This window comes from Trichechus manatus, unplaced genomic scaffold, assembly GCF_000243295.1.
Source record: "Trichechus manatus latirostris isolate Lorelei unplaced genomic scaffold, TriManLat1.0 scaffold00168, whole genome shotgun sequence".
In the NCBI taxonomy this organism is placed as follows: domain Eukaryota; kingdom Metazoa; phylum Chordata; class Mammalia; order Sirenia; family Trichechidae; genus Trichechus; species Trichechus manatus.
The window spans coordinates 1,222,254-1,226,901 of record NW_004444104.1 but is presented as its reverse complement, the minus strand read 5'-3'; positions in this window follow the sequence as shown (position 1 = coordinate 1,226,901).

Genomic DNA, 4,648 nt, shown 5'->3' with positions numbered 1-4,648 from the left:
ACATAATAACAGTTGAGACTGCTGTGGAGGGTTAAGTGAGGTAACAGCTGTAAAGCGTTTACATCTATTAAAGAGAGTTAATTGATATAAACCATTTCTGGAATATAAAAAGTGTTGGCTTAGTGGTTAAGAGGTTGACTGCTAACCAACAGGTCGGCAGTTCAAATCTACCAGCCACTCCTTGGAAACCCTATGGGGCAGTTCTGCTCTGCCCTACAGGGTTGCTATGAGTCTGAATTCACTCAAAGGCAATGGGTGATTTTTATATAAGTGTTAACAATCATTGCTGTTTCTGCTAATGATACTATTATTGAGGATCAAATGATCCAATGTATGTGACAGTCCTGGAAAACCGCAGCCTGTTAGACAACTGTGAGACATGACTTAGATGGTTACATCAAGAGGCAGGCAGTGCCCTACCAGTTGCTGTTGAGTCAATTCCAACTCATGGCAACCCATGTGTGCAGAGTAGAACTGCATCCCATAGAGTTTTTAAGGCTGTGACATTTTGGACGAGGCGTCTCTGGGTGGGTTTGAACTGCCAATCTTTCAGTTAGTAGTTGAGCAGTTAATCGTCTGCACCACCCAGGGGCTCCCAGGCAGCATTCTAGGATTCCTACGGCCCTGCAGAAATTATTCAAAGACTAAGGATAGATTTCAAGTTTGAGTTAAGTAGGTATAATGTCAAGTACTGTGTTAAGTGCTTTGTAAAAATAACTTTTTCCCCTACTACCGTACTCTAGGAGTCCTTGGGTGGTTCAAATGGTTAAGCACTAGACTACTAACCAAAAAGCTGGCAGTTCAAATCCTGAAAGAAGGGCCTGGCGATCTACTTCCGAAAGCTCAAAGCCATTGAAAACCAACCCTATGGGGCACAGTTCTACCCTGATATACATGGGGTCGCCATGAGTCAGAATTGACTCAACAGCAACCGGAACCACACTCTAAAGTAGATATTTATCCCCATATGATGGGAGAGAACAGAGGGTCCAAGGATACACATGCTAGACCCAGTGAAAACCAAAGTCCAGTCCCTGCCTAGGTGACTCCGGAACAGGACTTTAGTTATGTGGTGCATTGATTTAGGGTTGTGTCCTCCTACACTGTAGTATCAAATGTCCCATTCCACAAGAGAGAGCAGGACTACATCAACAAAACCGATGATATAATAAAATAACACATGTAATGATTTAACAGTTGTTAGGTACCTGAAAAGTGGCAGCGGGGAGTTCATAGTTTAGCAGGGGTGATAATCTCATAAACGTTTCCTAATACATCCCAGCCAAGGGGTATTTTAGAAATAAACAGTTTAGCTGGTGGAGTGTTATAACTGTGACTTTGAATTTTCTGGAATAAAATTAAATACCTTATGAAATTCTTTGGCATTCAAAAAAGAAGGAAAATCCAATGAAATAACTTAAAAGTTTAAGTAATAATATTTAAAATAAAAATAAAGCAATAAAAAGGTTATTTATTGAAATTGCGTTTAACTTCTGAGCATTCGGGATCAGGCTAAAGATGGGAAAATGTTTTTATATGCTCAATGTTCTGTTTATTTGGGGATGATTTATCAAGCACAAGGCAAACGAATTATTGAGATTATGTACCATGGGTCCACCGCTGGTTTCATAGTTTGCCAATGTATCCAGAGTGGACAACATCTACCAACAACCTAGCACTCATTTTGGCAGAACTTGTGCATAGAAACTGGCCCTAGCTAAGCAGTGAGGGAGCACTAATAGTGCCTGATTTACTGCATGGTAAAACCAAAAAAAAAAACAGTTGTTGTGAAGTTGATACTGACTCTTGTGTGTCAGAGTTTTTTAGGAGGTAGATTACCAGGCCTTTCTTTAAAGCGCCTCTTGCTGGACTCAAACCACACCAGTCTTTGGGTTAGCATGCTGGGAGAATGGAATTTTTGTTTTGGTTTGGTTTTCTGTTTTAAGAATAACTTATTATTTTGAGAACTCCACTTTCTTGTTTTTGCATCTGGGTAATTAATACACGTTGGGAATTTGGAAACACTATATTCCTGCCTTATAAATAGATGCTGTGCCTCAGAGAACACTTGGCTCAGTCTCAGGTGCTTCCAAGTCTCTTCTTCCTTTGAGTTGATGTTACCAAGAACTTAGGCTGAAAGTGGGGCTGACCAGGGACCAAGCCTACTTGCCTAAATTGAAGTCCAGCCTGTCATCAGCCAGCTGTGTGACCTTGGGCAAAACATCTCACCTCTGTGGGCAATTTCCTCATCTCCATTCCTGTAAATGGAGCATCTGGGCTAGATGATGTCACAGGTTTCTTCCAGTCCCTGAAATCCGATTTAATACCTCTGCTTCAGGCTACATTTCTCCTTTTTTTTTAAAAAAAAAAAAAAAATTATTGTGCTTTAGGAGAAAGCTTACAGCACAAATCAGTTTCTCATTCAAAAACTTACACATGAATTATTTTGTGACATTGGTTGCAATCCCTGCAATGAGATAGCACTCTCCTCCTTTCCACCTCGGGTTCTCCGTGTCCATTTGTCCAGTTTTCCTGTCCCTTCCTGCCTTTTTGTCTTGCTTTTAGACAGGAGCTGCCCATTTGGTCTCGTATATTTGATTGAACTATGAAGCACGTTCCTCCCATGTGCTATTGTTTGTTTTATAGGCCTGTCTAATCTGACTGAAAAGTGAGCTTCAGGAGTGGCTTCAGTTCTGGGTTAGCAGAGTTTCCGGGGGCCAGAGTGTCAGGATTCCTCCAGTCTCTGTCAGACCAGTAAGTCTGGTCTTTTTTTGTGAATTTGAGTTTTGTTGAACATTTTTCTCCAGCTCTGTCCAGGAATCTCTATTGTGACCCCTGTCAGAGTGATCAGTGGTGGTAGCTGGGCGTCATCTAGTTCTTCTGGGCTCAGGTTGGTGGAGGCTGTAGTTCATGTGGTCCTTTAGTCCTTTGGGCTAATACTTGTCTTGTGTCTTTGGTTTTCTTCATTCTTCTTTGCTCAGGATGGGACGATACCAATAGATGTATCTTAGATCGTCACTCGCAAGCTTTTAAGACCCCAGATGCTACTCACCAAAGTAGGATGTAGAACATTTTCTTTAAGAACTATGTTATGCCAACTGACCTAGATGTCTCCCAAGACCATGGTCCCCAGCCCTCAGCCCCAGCAACTTGGTCCCTTAAGGTGTTTGGATGTGTCTAGAAAGATTCCATGACTTTGCCTTGGTCAAGTTGCGCTGACTTCCCCTATACTGTGTATTGTCTTTCCCTTCACCAAAGTTGACACTTGTCTACTGTCCAGTTACTGATTTCCCCTCCCCACCACTCCCCTCCCTCATAACCATCAAAAATTATTGTTTTTTGTGTGTAAACTTTTTCTTGAATTTTTATAATAGTGGTCTTGTGCAATATTTGTCCTTTTGTAATTGACTTATTTCACTCATTATAATGCCCTCCAGATTTCATCTCTGTTGTGAGATGTTTCATGGATTCATCATTGTTCTTTATCATTTCATAATATTCCACTGTGTGTATATACCATAATTTGTTTATCCATTCATTGTTGACAGGCACTTCAGTTGTTTCTATCTTTTTTCTATTGTATATAATATTGCAATGAACATGGGTGTACATATGTCTAGTTGTGTGACTATTCTTATTTCTCTAGGATATATTCCTAGGAGTGGGATTGCTGGATTGTATGGTATTTCTACCTTTTTAAGGAGGTGCTATATCATTTTCCATAGTGGTTTTACCATTTTACATTCCCACCAGCAGTGCATAAGAGTTCCAATCTCCCCGCAACCTCTGCAACATTTATTATTTTCTGTTTCTTTGATTAGTGACAGTATTGTCGGGGTGAGATGGTATCTCACTGTAGTTTTGATTTGCATTTCTTGAACGGCTAATGATCGTGAGCATTTCTTTATGTGTTAGCCACGTGAATGTCTTCTTTGGTGAAGTGTCTGTTTATATCCTTTGCCCATTTTTCAATTGGAAGGAGCATGGAATTTTGCCTCACTTTTGCTCCTCAACAGTCACAAACAGGTTAGGGGTATCGAGAGAACTACTGTTATTGTTAGCTGCCGTGAATCAGCCCCTGACCCATGTGACCCCATGCACAACAGAACAAAGCACTGCCTACACAACAGAACAAAGCACTGCCTGGTCCTGCGCAATCCCCATGGTGGGCTGTGGATTGGACCACTGTGATTCATAGAGTTTTCATTAGCTGTTTTTCGTAAGTAGATCACCAGGTCTTTCCTCCTAGTCTGTCTTAGTCTGGAAGCTCTGCTGAAACCTGTTCAGCATCATAGCAACACACGAGCCCTTAGTTACAAACGAGTGGTGGCTGCACATGAGGTGCACTGGCCTGGAATTGAACCTGGGTCTCCTGCATGGAAGGTGACAATTCTAGCACTGAACCACAAATACCTCTCAGGAGAACCGGGCAAGCAAAAAAGAGAGGACACAAGGCTAAAACCCAGTGTTGGCAAATGTTCTATCAGCTGCACAGAAAGTGACTGCTTATCATAGAAAGCTGCTCAGCCTGCTCACTTGAATGAATGGTAACTATTATGGATGTGTCCTAATTTGCCAGCCTGTACAACGGATAAATCCAACAGGTGCTAAAACGCACACACCTTCAATGTTCTTGTCCAAAATCATG